This window comes from Capsicum annuum, chromosome 10 (genome assembly GCF_002878395.1).
Source record: "Capsicum annuum cultivar UCD-10X-F1 chromosome 10, UCD10Xv1.1, whole genome shotgun sequence".
NCBI classification, from domain to species: Eukaryota; Viridiplantae; Streptophyta; class Magnoliopsida; order Solanales; family Solanaceae; genus Capsicum; species Capsicum annuum.
Window position 1 is genome coordinate 119,020,478 of NC_061120.1, and position 19,107 is coordinate 119,039,584.

Consider the following 19,107-nt stretch of genomic DNA (forward strand, 5'->3'; position numbering starts at 1 on the left):
TACCCACATAGAAATAACGACTCTATTTCTAGCTAAAAAATTCTTGGTATTAAAATTCTACTCGAGAGAACAACCAAGACCAACACAAACAATCAAAGAAATACAAAAGTTGAACTAAATTGTGATTTAAATAACATTAACCTTGTTTTCTAGTTGTGTTGAGTGTATTATTGATAGGTACCATGGCACCAGGTGACGAGATCCAATCTAGCTCAAGTAGGACAAGCTTTGAAACTCTTATAGAAGGTATAATGGGGTTTCAACTAGATATGAATGAGATATTTTCTAGTTTGGAGGGGAGAGTGACAAATTTAGAGGAAGAATGGTTAGTGTGGAAGGAAATCAAAATTTTTCAAATTCTACTCCTTAACACCACCTCCGGGCTTCTTCATGTGGATAATCCCAAGAGACCTTATCTACTATCTCTCCAAAAACTCTCCACCATATATTCCACCCTCTCCCATAATTAAGTGCTCCCTTACCTACTACTACCGACCAAACCGCATTACATGTATCCCGACCACTACAATTTCATTAACAAAAACCCCAAAACCTTTCCTAAGCTCCATACTTTCTCACCTCACCCTATCAAATACCACAAAATAAAGTTCCAAACTACTAAGTTACCCAAGGATTCAACCCTAAAGGCCTCAATACACTCTACTATCCACCCTATCAAGTACGACAAATCCAAACCTCACACTACCAAAGACCACCAATTCCATATCCACCCTATCAAACTCTACCTAACTAAATGCAACTAAACTAAATGTCATTCATTGGAGTTCAAAGAGAGTTTGTAGGATATGAAGAAGAAGGGTATGGATGTAGTGCACATGGATATGTTCCAAAGGATCGAGGTGGTTATGAAGGTCGAGACATGGGCCTTAATTCTATCAAGATTACACTTCCTACATTTAATGGTGGTAGTGATCCCGAAGGGTACCTCAAATTAGAGTCGCAATGTGATAGGATCTTCCAAGCTAAAAAATTGCCTGATGTTAAAAAAATAACCAATGTCATTGCTCAATTTGATGGATATGCTTTTAATAGGTGGGAATCGGCTAAGAGAACACAAGGGATTCTTCATGGAGGTCAATATCTAACTTGGTAAGTAATGAATACCCTTATGAGTGCAAAGTTTGTACCCGAGAGATATACACAATGGTTTCTTTCTAAGTTAAAAAATTTAAGATAAGAAGACAAGTGTGTTGAAGCATACTATGATGAATTCAAAAATCTACTCTTGAAGCTTGATTACAACGAGGATGAAAATCACGGATGAAAAGCACACCAAGATTCTAATTAAGATGGGATTGAACCAACAAAATTTTCTCTCGAATATTAATACACAAGTTTTCTCGGATGGATGATATCTAGATATGGCTATTGATGTTGAGAGAGATATCAAATTAGAGAAGGAGGTAACTAAGATTAAGATGGGGAGTCAAGGCTCTAAGTTTAAGAGGAATTTTGAGAAGAAAACCATTAAGAGTAATTAGCCAAGGCACCCACCTAGAGAAAGAGGTAATCCTAATCTTAAGGGTACTTAATGTTTTAGATGTCAAGGATGAGGTCACCGAATAAGTAAATACCCAACACGAAGAACTATCATACTCTAAGAAGGTGATCCATTATACAAAGATGAAAAGGAGAAAAAAGAGGGAGTTCATGAGCTTATTGAAAATGTGGAGCTTGCTGTGAAGGGGATATCATCATCCTAAATATGCTAGACAACAAAGTGCCATTTGAGGGTGCTTGGCCTTAAGAAAGAGAGATTAGCATTCCACTCTGCTTGGCTATGCACATTATGCTTGATCCCACATTTAAAAACTCCCCGGAAGTCCTTTGTATTGAACATGATAGACTTCTAAATTTGAGGATAATTTTTCTTTAAGAAGGAATGGGTGATATTAGTGAGAGTGCTTAATAGTATTTTTATTGAAACTTGTTGGGAGTTTAGTTAGTTATTGAGAAGCCTAGGTGCTCGGGATTCTATTTCCGTTGTGTCCTCGTAAGAGATCTCTATTTTCGGTAATTGATAGGAAGGTCTTAGGTTTTAAGATACCCTTTGGTTTTCCCCTATTTATTGATTTATGTCAATCTACGTATCTTTTACTTTATCATTCCATTTCTTCATTTCCTTACTTTGTGCTTTCATATTTAGTGTTTTCCTTTGTTTTCGTGTCATTTCCTTTTTCATATTTTTGTCTCGTATCAAGGTCAAGTATCATAACTGCAACTCGGACCCAGGAGTATATAACTAGTGTAATAGTAACTCCTTAACCCAATAAACTATGATCCAATATACCAAGTCAAGTAGTAAATCTTGTATGAAAGGATCCAAAATATTGATGTATGGTGAACACACTTATAATCTAAGGTGATAGAATTTGATAAGCACAATAAATATTTAATCTTAAGGGTCGATTAACCCTTTTATCCCCAATCTACTAAATTAGGCTAAGTCATGATATTCTAATCATAAACATGTCCTATCATACCCACCTAGCATGCAATCTACACTACCCATCATCTTATGAAGAAAATTAGATCGAAGCCTATCTCAATACAGAATTGCAAGTCTTAAGTTATCCACAACTTGATCATCTTTGCTCCATGATCGCAAAATGCTGCCACACTATTAAAATAATAGTGTATAGGTCAATAGGAGTAAAATGAGACCCATATTTCTATATAAAAGCTTGGTCTAGAAATTAGGTCAATAATAGGCCTGTGGGGCCCATAAATGGAATCTAAAATTTATCTTTCACGAAGTCTCTTGAAGGTCAAGGAATGTGTGCTAAAAATTTAAGCACAAATGGTACATAAATTAGGGCCCAAATCAGCTCCTAAGGTCTGAGTATTTTAAGACCTAATTTCTAAGGAATTTTTGATTAAAAAGGATGGAGTTTGGCAGGTAAATAATGGAAAATGATCAAGGAGTGTTAGGCTAACTTACCTTAGCTTCAATAGATAATTACCCAAACTTTATCTCTTATCAAGCTCTTAAATTAGTGGAAAATGGTTGAGAAAATGAGGGAAAAGTGGGAGAACAAGAGGGATTTAACAATCCCTATGTACCGCTAAAGAGGTCACCTGTCCTCTTAAATGGCTACTTCTTAAGCAACACAAGACCGATCATGCACCCAAACAATGGAAAGTGGGCATCGCTAAAGTTGTCTCTTGGCTGCTAAAATAATGTTCACTTAAGCGGACCTTGATCGTTGAAGTAAGCCTCAACCAAATGGCTAAGGCTACTACAGTGCCTTTTGGTCTCCCAACAACTACTTCTTAAGCGACTCTTTGATCGCTTAAGCAGTCATACAAGATATCAGGCACTAAATTTTTGGCTAAGTCCAAATAGACTCCGATCGAGTTCTTGGGATTCATTCAGAACCCCATGCGCCCAAACAAATTGTGCTACCATACGAAATTCAACATTTCAAACTTCATTAAACCATAAAAACTTTCAAATGAGGTTATTTTGACTAAAAGTGTGGCCTACACATGTAGTTCCATTTTATAGAATCCACCTGATAGCCCAAAATGAGTTAGGAAGCCTTGGGACCAGAACCAAGGTCCCTCTATCATAAAATCAATGTACCAGAACTGATGGCACTATTGGAATCTCATCTGAGGTCGTTTACAAGAAGTTTTGGTCTAACACCAATACCTTCTTAGTTAAACCTCCAAAATAGAGAAATGATCCAAAAAACAAAATGAAGTATCCCAGAATCAAAGCGATAGTTTTTCCATGTCATAAATGACCTGTAGTCATTGTGGGAAGGCTCAAAATGTCAAAAATATGTGAAACTCCAGGTAGTGACCCTCCAGGTCATTATAATATCCACTTTTTAAAAGACTTTCATTCATAAAACTCAATGGATGGGGAGGGATCAAAAGGATGAGATACCAAACCCGTATCTAGCATGACTCCCTAAATAGCCTCTACAGAGAGATAAAACTTCCAAGAGATTTTCTATAGGTATCTCATTTTCAACCAACTTTTTTACTTCACCTTAAAAAGCCAACTCAACTTCAACAACCAACTAGCCTCCAACTGAATCAAGAATGGTTGATGCACACAAATTCAAACCACAACATGGTGATACCATGTCTAGACAAGAAGAACCAACTAGAAACTCTACCAAGCTAGAGATAATCCAACGCATAAATCATGAAATCAACTCCAATATCTAAATTTTTCCTTTTTCCCTTTCTAAACCAGCTACCTACTCCAAACTATGTAGAAAGTTATTCAAGTCCTATCTGTACAATTCCATAATATTTAACACTAAATAACTAGAGCTGATCTACTAAGATCTATAATGGAAAGCATATGGATAAGTCCATAAGGTGCTACTTGGACACAAAAAAGGTAATAACTAAAGTCTTTAATATATACCAAAGCTGCTAACTGATCTGGATGACTCTCAAAACTGATCGTTAGGAGTTCAAAGCATAAATACCCAAAACTAAATGACCTCCTCTGGGGTGTCCCACTAATTGAGAATAAAACCATGTTAAATCTAACTAGAGTACACTTCTTCAGCAAAGAAGGCATTCCAAAATTTTGGCAAAAATTGAAAATCAAAGTCAAGAGCTGAATAAACAATCATCAAGTGCCAACGAGCTATCTTTCAAACATCAATCAACCATAATCATCTAAAACAAAAAAAGTTTGAATAAATAGATAAAGAGTATGCTTTGCCAGCCTATAGATTAATGCTGAACTAACTCAAGTCTAGAAATAAAGGATGCAACTAAGCTCTATAACTCAAATCTAAAACCCTAAACTAAAGCAAAAAAGCTTGATCTCAACTATGCTAACCAATCTTATAGGTGAGTAACCATCTAAATACAAAAATCAATTATAATCCTCAAGCCACCACTCAAAAGAGTCAACATTAGAAACTTAAGCTAACAATTCTAAACCTAAGGCAAACACCTAACTCATCCTTATTAAAAAAATTAGGCCTATTCCTACAAGTTCCTGCCAGAGCCAAAATTAAAATATAGTTGAAGAATAAAATGTAATACCTTGATTTTTGAGCTCTATACCCCCTCCCTCAAGAGATAGATAATTGAATTAGCTTTCCAATGCCACTAGTCTCACCTTAATCTAATATCACAGTAAAAAGTTATGGAAAATTGATTGAGGATTGTCAAACTACTAGTGACAACAACTCTAGCAACAACTCATTGTCATATATAACGAGTCATAATAAAGACTCATCGTCATAATAGTAAGAATCTAAGAAATCAACCCATTGACAATGACCTTTCAAGATGACTCGTAGTCAGAATAAATGAGTCATTAAGAAGGACTCGATGTCATAAAAGTAAGGACCTAAGGCTTAGGTCCTTAGGTTACAACCCCAGGCCACGACTCATGACCAAACTATATGAGTCATAGCTTGACTCATTGCAATTTTTTCCCAAAAATTCTTGAACGAATTAAAAGGGGCTTTTTAGTCTTTTCCATTCTTTAAACCCTAAAGCTATGTGATTTAGGCTTTCCTAAGGCTGGAATATATGGGTAAAATGTCTAAATTTCTCATTAAGTCATAAATTCAATTGACATAAAGAAAAAGGTGATTGTTCTTCTCTAAAAGCCAACTTATGGTTCCTCAACTTCAATCAAAAATTCTAAGGAGTTCTTGAAGAAATTCATATCTAGGTATGTGGGATTTCATCAATGGGTTCCTTCCACCCTTTGAGTCCCAAAGACTTACCAAATTCTCAAGTTTAATCCCCACTTCAAGTTTAAGGTTCCATGACAAATATGAGTTTTCTTAATTTCTTCAGTTTACTCTTTTAACTAAACGATGAGTACATGTTTTCCCATAAGATTAGCATTTTCCCATGCTCATAATCATGAATTCCCTTTATATTGATTAATTTTTGAGGTTTGGGCTTAAATTATGAAATTCCTCATGATATTTAGTTTAATATCACATGTTTAGAGCTGGTGGGTTATAAAAACCTGATACCTAGGAATTCATGCATACATCAGCTTACATATTCTTGAGCTCTTAATATTATCCATTGTTGATAATTTTAGAATGTAATTATATTGAGAATTTATCAGTTATTAGTTTTAGTGTCATTCAGATGAGAGTAGTACTTAGTACCGAGTGAATGTAGGGATAAAGTCTTACCAGTCATTTAGGATTGAGACCTTTAGTATAAGCCCCTAAGTTCTAGAACTACGAAACCACTATAGGTTAGAAGGAGTAAATTATCAATTAAGGACTGACACCCTATTTATTTGAGACATTTATTTAATAGATCTATGCTAGTCAATGTTCGTACTCTTGGAAACGTACTTAATACCCATCCAATTGAGGTTACATGTTAGACCCTGGTCAGCTCATATTGGGCTATGTTAATTCTTTTTAAATCCCAAAGTCCATAGTTTTATGTTTCCATTGTTTAGATTTTGCTTAACCTTGTATTCAGTTATTCAGTTTATCTTATAACACATGTTCACACTTAATCTTGCATCAGATCATCATGTTTTATGCATCATGTTTATGTTATATTTTTAATTTTCCCATCTCACATACTTATTATATTCATAGTACTGATTGCATACTTTTCCTATGCTATGTAGTCATAGAATATAAGTTTCAACGCTCAACATTTAAATTGTGCTTAGTACGATTCAGTGCTACATTTAGTGGTAGTGTTTGGTGAGTCCTCATCATTCCAGGACTAGAATCAATATTTATTTTTGGTAATCTTTTAGTTATAGTTAGTTAGAGTTAGTTGGGGGCATGTCCCAATAACTTATTTCAGTAGAGGCTTTTAGAGAACCAGATAGTTAGTTGTATTTCGGCATGTTAGTTTTTGTCAGACAGTTCTAATTTTGATATTTTTATTTAGTATTTTTCATTTTATCTTTATTAATAGGTTATTTTAGTTTAGCTAGTTCCCAATATTTTGTTACTTCTTTAATATTTTTAGTGTTGCTAGGCCATGGGTTAGCTAGGGTCACTTGGGACTCTAAGTACTGTGTTATGATATAGGGTAGTCTAGAGTTGTAACAAACTTGGTATCACAACCAGTAGGTCTAATGTGTCCTAGGGTGTCTGAAAGTTACGTTAAGTAGAGTCATGGGTGTAAAGCACTCCACACTTATGAGTGAGAGGCTATGAAATATTTTAGGAAAGTCTCACTTATTTCATTATTCATGTCGTGTGATACAATAAGAACTCTATTAAACTTCTTCTAACTCATCCTCTACGTGTTTATGGACAATGAATCCTAATAGAACTAATGAAAGAAGTAATGGGAAACATCTAGAACCACCGTCAGTTTTGAAAGACCCTCTAAGTGAATAGGTCTCCCATGTTGAGTTTTGAACAACTAGCAGATTGTTGCACTAACCAATCTGACTGTGAATACAGTAGCTGCTAGAGTTCAGGTCTTTATTCAAATGAATCCTCTATTTTTCTTTGAGTATAAGCTTAAAGAAGACCCATAGGAGTTCCTAGATAGTATTCAAAAGGTGACTAAAATCATGATGCTTACCAATTACAAGGAGTGGCTCACACGTGTTCAAGTAGTGAAAGAATAATAGATGTGCTATTTAGGATTGATAGAGTGGGATAAGTTTGGTTCTCCATTTTTGGATAGGTTCTTCCCACTTGAGTTGAGGGAAGCCAAGGTGCAAGAGTTCATAAACCTGAAGCAGCATCACTCAAGTTTACTCAGTTGGATAGGTATGGTCCAACTATGGTTGATGAATCTAGGCTCGAATGAGCAAGTTTGTGTTAGTTATTTCTAAGAACATGGTCAAAGAGTATAGATTGTTCATGTTGGTTAAAGAGATTGACATGTCCAAATTAAAGGTCCATTCTCAATAGATTGAGGAGGAGAAAATCAAGGTAAAGGAAAGAAAGATTAAGATGGCTAGAAATTATAGCTTTAATTTCTTTTGGCAAAGGTCTAATAGGGGTAATCATTCCCGATTTTGCCAAAAATTTATATCTATAGCCCCATCTTCTGCTAGTTCCCTAGTATTCAAGTTCAGATAAGATAATCGAATGGAGTACCAGGATCTTAAGTCCCAGAGTAGTGCGACTAATTCTTGCACTAACCTAATTTGTAAGAAATGTGGTAGGAATCACTAGGATGAGTATTTGATAAGTAGTGATGCTTGTTTTAGGTATGGCAAGTTAGTCCACAGAGTGAGAGATTGCCCAATAACTTTGTAAAAAGGCCAGAATGTTTATCAGCAGAGCCTGTCTAACTCTTTAGCAGTCTTAGTAGGTCACCTGACTCATAAGGGTACCACTTCTAGTGGAAATATTGGATAGTGTCAGGGTAGGTTTTATGCCCTTAAGACTTGATAGGATAAAGAGAGTTCTGCTGATGTGGTCACTGGTATGTTGCAAGTTTTTCATATATATATTTATGAATTGTTAGACTCTGGATCCACACTTTCCTTTATTACCCTACATTATAGCAGTAGATTTAATGTCAGTCTTAAAATCCTTACAAAACTCTTCTCATTTTCTACTCCTATCGGTAGTTCAATCATAGCTTGATGGGAATATATAAAATGCCCAGTCATAGTATCCTAGAAAGTCAGCTAAGTCAAGCTTGTAGAGTTGGACATAACGAATTTCGATATTATTATTGGTATGGATTGGCTCCACTCTTACCATGCCTCAGTTGATTGTAGAAACAAAGCAGTCTAGTTTAAGTTTTTTATGAGATAGTCTTAGAGTGGAAGGGTAGTACCTTAGTAACAATTGATCTACTTGTCTCATTTCTTAAGGAAAGTAAAATTATCTCCAAATGGTGCATCTTTCATCTTGTTTGAGCCAAGAAAACCCCAAGTCTTGAGTCAGTTGCAGTAGTAAAAGAATTTCTAGAAATGTTTCTTAAAGACCAACCTAGAGTTTTTATCAAGCGGGAAATTAACTTTGATATAAATCTCCCTCTAGATACCCAGTCTATTTTAATTCCACCTTATAGAATGGCTCCAGACAAGCTGATACAATCCAAATGGCCTCCAAGTTATTAGAGAGGATACTTACAAGTCAAATGACACTTGAAGACTTCTTTATGTCTATCAAAATGCATCCATTGGATAATTATAATGATCAAGGAGACTCAAAGGATGTCAGAGAAGGCAATGAAAGACAAAATGGAGGTAGAAAGGCCCCGTAAGAGGAAATACGCCTCATTCTCTTTAGAGGTGCACCCAACCCGATCTAGATCCTCCAGAGTAAGTCAAAGTAGCCCACTATACCCTTGGGATGTGCCCTATATGTACCACATATTCTCAAGCATATGTGTAATGGGCTTCTATGTGTTTGTCTTTCCTAAATGGGTCACTTTTTAGCCCATATAATGTAATAACTTAGCCTAAACTATAATCAGACTTATATATAATTTAGTAGGTAGTTAGTGATGAATTATGAATATGAACACTTGTGAGAGTTTGAGGTAAGCATGGATTATCTTGTTTTGATACTTTGTTTAGAAATGTAGGTTGATTTAGAATCAATTCCCTTGAGGTCTACATACGATTTAGGTTCTTTATTTGGTATATTGATTGAGGGCTTAGGGTTTGATATACCCTTTATTTTCTTTCAGTTTCTTTCATTGTGTCTATCTTACTATCTTTCTATTTTATCCTTATCTTCATACTCGTATCTTAGTTGTAGTTTTAGATTCCATACTTTATTTTGTATCATTTGGTATCAGATTCGATCTTGATTTCATTCCTACAAAGTCAATCTTGGGTTTTTTATCTTTAAAATCCATAAAAAAGGAAGTGTCAAAATTGAAAATCCCCCAAAAAATACTTTTCACGTTTTATCCCTAGGTTAAAATTTGAGTTTTTGATTTTGTGTTTTTCTTGCCTTTCTAGTGTTATATTTTGATCTCTAATACTACAGGAGTCTTGGGTTCATTTATGAACTTAATCGAACTCAAATTGAGTGAGATACCATTGTTAAGAGCTTGAACTTAAAGAAAGTGTTGGGGGAACGAAGATCTAGAAATGTTGTGAATTTTGAAAAAATGATGTGTGGAATGTCTTTATAAGGTTTAAAATATCCTTGGGTAATAATTTCATTGCATTCTAATCATTGGTTCAAGAGTTTGAGATTTTTGACGTTTTGGTGTTCTTAAGTTTTCTTAAGGAAGATTCAAATATTCATCTTGAATTCTTATACAAAGGTGGTTTGATTCAAAAATAGGGAATAAAAATGGTGAAAAGGTGTTTGTACAAAGGCATCTTAGAAGATCCTAAGGATATTCCATAAGAGAGTACAAAGGGGGGACTATTTGGAGGGCATTTTTGGCCATTCAAGGACCAATGGGCAGACCACTTGTGCTTGAGGTACGCACAACCTTTGGCCATACCCCAAATGCATCCCAAGGCAGTAAGCAAGGTCCAAGATATATCCATGGTTCCCTTGACCTATGTTCCACCTACTGAAGCAAGTTCCTCAATCCAGATCACTTTAATTCAATGCAAGGCATCCCCAAACACACCTCAAACACATTTCAACACTTCTCCAACATCAATTCAACTTCTAAAACACATATGAACTCCTTAAAACTCCATTTCTCAAGGTTTTATTATTAGCTTCAATTTCTTGATTCATAAATCTCTACTTTGATTCTTAAACTACTCATCAACTAGTAACTAATCTACTAAGTTGATTGATTAGTTCTTGAGTCCTTTCTTTTGTTGTCTACTTTTCTTTCAAGCTTTTCTCTTTTGAATTCATCATTAGTTCTTTACTCAAGTCCATACATATATTTTTTTCTTTGAGTCATTTCAAACAAGGATATATTCATACCTCAAGCCACAATTGGTACCAAGAAATCTCATTGTTGTATAAACGAGCTATAAACTCTTGTGACACCAATTGAGTGAAACAACCAAATGTGTGAACTTTGAGATATTATGAGGTTGATTTACTAACCTTTAGCATGTTTGTTGTTTTTATTTTTGTATTATCATTTCTTTTATTAGGTATGATATCCGAGAAAGGTGAGATACCTATTTAGGTTAGTCCCATCATGGAGAAGCTTAATGCTATGGATAGCCGATTAGGATCTCTTGAAGAAAGAATGGAAGGTATGGAAGGTTCTCTCTCAAAATGGATGGACACATTAGAAGTCTGTCTAAACTCCACCACCTCCCCTCACCAAAACTACCTTGCTTCCTCTAGTGGGAATGCTCCTACTACCTCCACAACTATAACTGCGAAAACACTTCACCAAATGATTAATCCATCTAGGCAAGCAGATGAACACATCATCCAAGCCACTACTTACCTAAATAACAAAAATCTCATTCGTCCACTACAACCCCAATTCAATCAAGCCTATCAGAATCTCTACAATACTATGAACCACACTTCCAAATACCCCAAGAACTACCTAAAACCCTAATTAACCAAAACCAACCACCTTAAATCTAGACTAAGCATAATCAACCAACCTAAATTGAAGATGAAGGAGGTGAGAAACCTTATTCAAGAGGTCAAGAGTTGGATGAAGTGGCTATTCTTAAAAAATTTATACAAACTAAAAGAGGAGCTTACGGGGGAGGACATAGGGAATGAGCAGAAAAATTTGGTCTGGTTCCATATTAAAGAGAAAACTTGGGAAAGTATCCTTATTTTTAAGAAGATCATTAATGGGATCAACGAGATAATATGGGTTAAGCATAGGCCTTAACTAAATCAATATCACTCTTCCTAACTTTAAAGGAACTATTGATCTATATATCTACCTTGATTGGGAAATAAAATACAATAGGATCTTCTAACTCAATGAGTTAAATAGAAACAACAAAGTTGCCCATGCAATTGCTCAACTTGAAGGGTATGGTTCTACTTAGAGGGAGACAAAAGGGGTGGAAAAAGAAAGAAATTGTAATCCTGACCTTCTAGATTAGGATGAATTGAAGGCACTTATAAGAGATAGGTCTATGATGTAAAGGTTCAAGAAAGAGCAATTAACAAAGCTCTATAATTTAAGAAAAGGAGGTAGAGGTGTGGAAGACTTTTATGAGGATTTTCAAAACTTGCTCCTTCATATTGAGATTGACAAACTCCCAAACCATTGTATGGCTTGATTAAAAGGAGGTTTAGATTATGAAGTTTCTTCTCAACTAGTCGTCCACAAGTTTGACCAAATAGAAGGTCTTGTTGCAGTATCTATTTAGGTTAAAAGGAACAACAATGCGAAGAAGTGCTTCACAAAGGTTATAATTCTTCTACTTTCTCTGGATGGACCAAGAACAAGTATTTTGTAAGTCCTTAGAGAAGAAGCCTATTGAGAAGGCAATGCAAAGGTATCCACCGAGAAATGAAGTTAATATATCTTCTAATGCTAATTCTAAAGGTATTACTTGCTTTAAATGTCAAGGTTGGGGTCATAAGCCTAGTAAATTTCCCAACCAAAGGAACATAGTATTTGTGAAGGGCAATCCTTACTTTGTTAGGGATTAAATAACCAACAATAAGGGTTGCGCAAAAAACCCTCAAGAGGATAATGACCTTAAAAGTGAAAGAGAATTAGCAAAATTTGGAAGGGACTTTAGTAGAACTTATGGATTGATAATGAAAATCCCAATGAAGATGTTTGCCCTGAAGAGGGAGAAGTCTTAGATTTTAACCTCATAATAAGGATGGATATGGATGGAAAAGATGAGGAGCTTTGGGATCAAGAAGAAGTGCTTAATAATAAACCAAGCCCTTGTTATTCACTATATTTGGCACTAGAATTATTCAAACTTCCAAGTTGATGCATAAGAGGAAAAGTCCATATGGTGTAAGTTTAGATGATAAGATAACAAGCTCAAGTATTTTCTCCAAAGCTATTTACCCACCCCCTATTATTTCTAGCTTTCCTTGGGATCATGATGACATTTACCCTAGAGTAGACAATGTTATAAATATATTTGACCTAAAATCATACCTAGATGGTGTTGATGTCTTTTGTAATGACTTGAATATTCATAAAATATGTGGCTTCCCCGACCCGAATGGAAAATCTATTTATTGTTCTAAGAAGAGTCTATGGTTTCCACTTGATAAACAACTCTTGTTCCTTGTTTCTTATCACACTTATATGGATAGACAAGTTGGATCTTTCTTGGAAAGTTGCTCGAGTAAGAAGGATGTGATGTGATTAAGTTGTTTGTTCTTTTCATCATATGATCTTGTTCTTGGTAGAACCTTAAATAATCATAGCTCTTGTCATGCCATTTTCTTCATTTGTGAGAATAACCATGTTGGTGCTACGAATGTCTTGTGTGTAAACATGGTTTCTTATGAATGGAAGGGTAATCTACACCCTAATTACTCCTTGATTCTACCCTTAGTTGTTCTAATATATGATGATTTATTTGGTAATATTGTTAATGGAACTAACTTAGGAGAATTAATTGATGCTTATCATAGCCAACTCCTTTTCACTTTAAATGTTAATTCACTTATATTATCTTAAAGGGTGTTTGGTTATATGTAAAATGTGTATCTCCTTGGCATAAATGTTTTTATTTTAATACTTGTGCTAAACCTCATTCCACGAGGATATATTGGTTGTGGTTTCTTCTTGTGTTTAAAGGTTACAAATTCAAGGATAAATCTGCCTCAAGAAAGAGAGATGATCCAAATGGTATTCCAGTTGCTAGAGAGGATGCTTATGGGTCAAATGACACTTGAAAAATTCTTGACGGCAATCAAAATCCATCAATTGGATGATTATGATGATCAAGGAGACTGAATGGGCGTTAGATTGTCCAATGGAAGCCCCATCCACTTTAGAAGTATGCCCAACCCACTCTAGATCTACTAAAGCGGGTCAAAATAGCCTACTATACCCTTAGGATTCACCCCATGTGAGCCCCATATGCTCAAGCATGTGCCTAATAGGCTTCTATGTATTTGTCTTTCCTAAATAGGCCACTTTTGGGCCCATATGATGTAATAACTTAGCCTAGAATATAAATAGGACTTCTCTTTCCTTTAGTAGGTAGTTATTGATGAATTAAGAATATGAACACTTGTGAGAGTGTAAGGTAAGTATGGATTCACTTGTGTTGATACTTTTTTTAGAAATGTGGGTTGCTTGGGAATTGATTCCCTGAGGTCTACATATGATTTAGGTGCTTTGTTTGGTATATTGATTGAGGGTTTAGAGTTTTCTATACCCTTTATTTTCTTTCAATTCCTTTCATTGTGTCTATCTTACTACCTTTCCATTCTATCGTTACCTTTGTATTCATATCTTTGTTGTAGTTGTATATTCAATACTTTGTTTTTGTATCAAACGCTTAAGAAATTAAAGGAACAATTTAAAGATCTCCTAGACAAGGGTTTTATTAGGCCTAGTATCTTTCGATGGGGTTCTTAGTTCTCTTCGTGCATAAGAAATATGGTTCTCTCAGAATGTGCATCGACTATTGTCAATAGAACAAAGTCAGAGTCATAAATAAATATCCTATCCCCAAGATTGATGACTTTTTTGACCAACTTTAGGGTGCTAGTTGTTTCTCTAATATAGAACTCAGATCCCGTTATCATCAGCTAAGAGTCAGAGATTGTGACATTCTAAGGATAACCTTTAGAACTCAGTATGGCTACTTTGACTTTATTGTTATGTTTGTTGGACTAACGAATGCTCCTGAAGCTCTTACGTATTTGATCAATAGGGTGTTCAAGCAATATTTGTACATGTGTGTTATACCCTTCATAGATGACATCCTTGTTTATTCTCAAAGTAAATATGAACATGTAGACCATCTAAGGATTGACTTGTAGACTCTTAAATACCATCAACTAGTTGATAATTTTGGCAAGTGTGAATTCTAGTTGAATTTAGTAGCATTCCTTGGTCATATTATTTCTGATGAAGGCATTTTAGTTGATCCATCCAATGATTAAAGTAGGAAGGAACTATCTTAGACCCATCTCTCCATCAGATATCAAGAGTTTCTTGGGTTTAGCTGATTATTACTGATGGTTTATTGAAGGATTTTCCTCTATTGCTTCTCCCATGTATAGAATGACTCAAAAGTAGGTCAAGTTCCAATACTCCAATTCTTGCAAGAAGAGTTTTTAGGAGTTGAAGACTCGAATTACCTCCCCTCAAGTTTTAACTCTACTAGAGGGTTCTTATGGTTTTATGGTGTATTATAATGCTTCCAAAATTGGTCTAAGTTGCGTGTTGATGCAGTGAAGCAAGGTTATAGCGTATGCCTCTCGACAACTCAAGCCTCATAAGAAGAACTACCAGACTCAAATCTATGAGTTGGTAGAAGTGGTGTTTGCCTTAAAGATTTGGGGGCATTATCTCTATGGATTTCAAGTTTATGTGTTCACTGATCACAAAATTCTTTAGTATATGTTCAACTAGAAAGATCTAAATATTTGTCAGAAGGTTGCTACCCAGGTAAGGCCAATGTTGTTGTCAATGCCCTTAGCAGACTGTCTATGAGGAGTGCTACTCACATTGAGAATGATAAGAAAGAGTTAATTCATGAGGTTCATCAATTTTCTAAGAAAGGATTTTTGTTAGTTTATTCAACCGAATGTAATGTCTTGGTTTAGAATGGTTCAGAATTTTCATTGGTAACCAAAGTGAAGAAAAAATAAGATAGTGATCCTATTTTACTTAGGTTTAAAGAAGCAGTCCAAAATAAAAAAGTGGAGGTTTTTTCCTGAGGGGGAGATGGTGTTATTCATTGTTAAGGCAGATTATTTTTTCCAGATACTAAAGACTTGAGACAACAAATGTTAGGAGAAACTCATGTTTCTTGGTATTTTATTCACCTAGGAGCCATTAAGATGTACCGTGATTTGTGGAAAGTCTCCAGGGAATTGCATGAAAAAGGATATTGCAGAATTCATGGTTAAGTGTCTGAATTTCCAGCAAGTTAAGGTTGAGTACCAGAGACCTTATAGTATGCCTTAGGATATCAGAATTCCTACTTAGAAGTGAGACGTGATAAATTTGGACTTCATTACAATGTTGCCTCATGCTCGTAGGAAAAATAATTTTATTTGTGTTATCATGGACCAATGACTAAGTCAACCCAGTTCTTGCCACTTAGCACTTCACATTCAACCAAAGAATATGCTAAGCTCTATCTTTGGGAGTTAGTGAAATTTTATGGATTCCCTTTGACTGTTATTTAAGATAGAGATACCTAGTTTACCACTCAATTTTTGAAGACTTTTCAGTAGGGTCTTGGTACCCAAGTTCATACTAGTATGACCTTTCAGCGACAGACAGATGGCCAGGCAGAGAAGACCATTTAGACCTTAGAGGATATATTAAGAAAGTGCATGATTGATTTCAAGGTTAGTTGGGATGATCACTTACCTTGATTGAGTTTGCTTACAATAATAGCTATCACTCTAGAATTCTAATGACCTCATTTAAAACACCTTATAGTAGGACGTGTAGATCTCCTATTGGTTGGTTTGGGGTTAGTGATACTACTGTGATATGGCCATATATTAAGTGTATGAGGTGATGGAAAAGGTTCAGCTGATTAGAGAAAGGCTAAAGACTTCATAGAGTTGTTAGAAATCTTATGCAGATGTGAAGAGAATGGAGCTTGAGTTTCATATTGGTGATTTTGTCTACTTGAAGGTTTTACCCATGAAATGTGTGTAGAGATCTAGTAAGAAAGAAAAGCTCAGTCCCCACTATTTGGTCCTTATAAGATTTTCAGTCGTTATAGTAGGGTAGCATATAAGTTGGAGTTACCCAAAGACTTAGCATTAGTCCATCCCATTTTCCATGTCTCCTTGTGTAGAAATGTATTTGTGATCAACATCAGTAGTTCCTTTAGAGAGCGTAGGCATGAAAGATAATCTCTCTTATAAAGAGGTCCAAATTGAGATCCTTGTTTGTCAGATACGTAAGCTGAGAATCAAATAAGTTTCTTTAGTAAATATTTTAAGGAGAAATTATTTAGTTGAGGATGCTACTTGGGAAGCAAAGGAAGATATGATTGCCAAGTACCCCTACCTTTTCTCTTCGAACTCAGTTCCAACTTGAGCTAATAGTTTCCTTGATTAATTAATTCTTTTGTTACTATCTCAGGATATCTAACTATTTTTATGTCATACCATATGTTTGTTAGAGTTCTAAAATGAACCAAAATATGAAAGTGTAAAAACACACAAAATGAGGGCAAAACAATGAAAAATGAGATAAACATATAAAAGATAAAAGGGATTGAAATATAGATATATAGATAGGGATAGAAATATAGATATATAGATAGGGATAGAAATATAGATAGATAGATAGACACAAATGATAAGAAAAATGACAGACAAAAGATGTATCAAATCCAAAGACCTTCCTCGATATTACCATGAGCACCTAACTACTATGTAGACCTCAAAAGAATCGATTCCAAGTAGCCCACATTACCAAACAAAGTATCAACACAAGATAATCTAACTGGTCCCACACTCTCAATAGAGTTTACATTCATAATTCATGAAAAAGATATCAAATTAAATATCTAAGGCATTTATTTATAGTATTTTCCTTTGCATAAATAGCCTATTACAAAAATAGACCAAAAGTGAATATTTTAGAAATAATCCACAATGGCTCTCTTTATTGCCTTTGCATGGCTTTCCTCGGTTCCAAGCTCTCAACCATACTCGATATTGCTCTAATGCATACTCAATAGTATTTATGGCCATTTGACTTGTATCATCCCCCCTTATCGAAAAGAATTTGACATTGAATCCAAACCTTGCAAAATTGAAGGAGAAATAACACACAATATCCTCATGGCATTAGGGTTAGAGTTAGTACAATCAATCATCGCATCATGCCAAGGTTTTACCCATTTCACATATAACCAAACATCCTTAAAGACATTAGAAGAAAAGTCAAAATTTAAAGTACAAAGGAGTTTGCTATGATAAACATCAATAAATTCCCCTGAGTTAGTTCCATTAACAACATTACCAAGTAAATTATCACATGTTGGAACAACTAAGGATAGAATCAAGGAGTATTTAGATTGTCCATCTGGGTTGAGGTAACCACATATTTCATACACATTCAATTCATTCCAAAATATGGTTTGAAAGACATCAATACAATCTATGTAGGATTTTAAGTCAAATACCTTCAAAATATTATCTACCTTAGGATAAATGTAATCATGAATCCAACGAAAGTTATGAATAAGAAGGGGTAGGTACATACCTTTTGTGGAAATCCTTGAAATTTCTCTCTTTTCTTTGTAAAAAATCTCTCCTTCATCCCAAAGCTCCTCATCTTTACTACAAATCTTCTTTCTCATCATAAGGTTAAAATTCCTAACATATCCTTATTGAGGCAAAACATCTTAATGGGAATCTTTCATCATCAATCTATAAGGTACATTAAAGTCCTCTTCAACCTCTGTTAATTTCCTTTGACGTCCAAGGCCATCATCCTCTTGAGGGGTTTCCTCACCACCATCATTTTAGGTCACCTTATCTCAAACAAAGTAAGAATTACCCTTTACCAATGCTATGTTTCTTTAGTTGGGATATTCACTAGCTTTATGACCCTAACCTTGACATTTAAAGCAAACAATGCCTCTAGAATTTGTGTTAGAAGAGTGGTTACCTTCATTCCTTGGTGGATACCTTTGGATGGTATTGCCAATGGGCTTCCTTTCTGTGGACTTTTTGAAATCCTTGTTCTTGTTCCATCCGGGTGGAGTATAAGATTGTAACCATTATTGAAGAGCTTCTTTGCATTGTTATTCTATTCAACCTTAATGGTCGCTTCAACAAGGTCTTCTATTTGTTCAAACTTGTGGACAACTAGTTGAGAAGAAATGTAATAGTCCAACCTACCTTTGAATCAAGCCATACAATGATTTGGTAGTTCAATAATCTCAAGATAAAGAATTATGTTTTGGAACTCCTCATAATAGTCTTCTATATCTCTACTTCCTTGTCTCAAGTCTTAGATCTTTGTTAGTTGCTCTTGATTGAACCTTTCTATTACATACCTTTCTCTCATAAGTGCCCTCAATTTATCTTAATCTAAAAGTTTAGGATTACCATTTCTTTCTCTTTGCCCTCT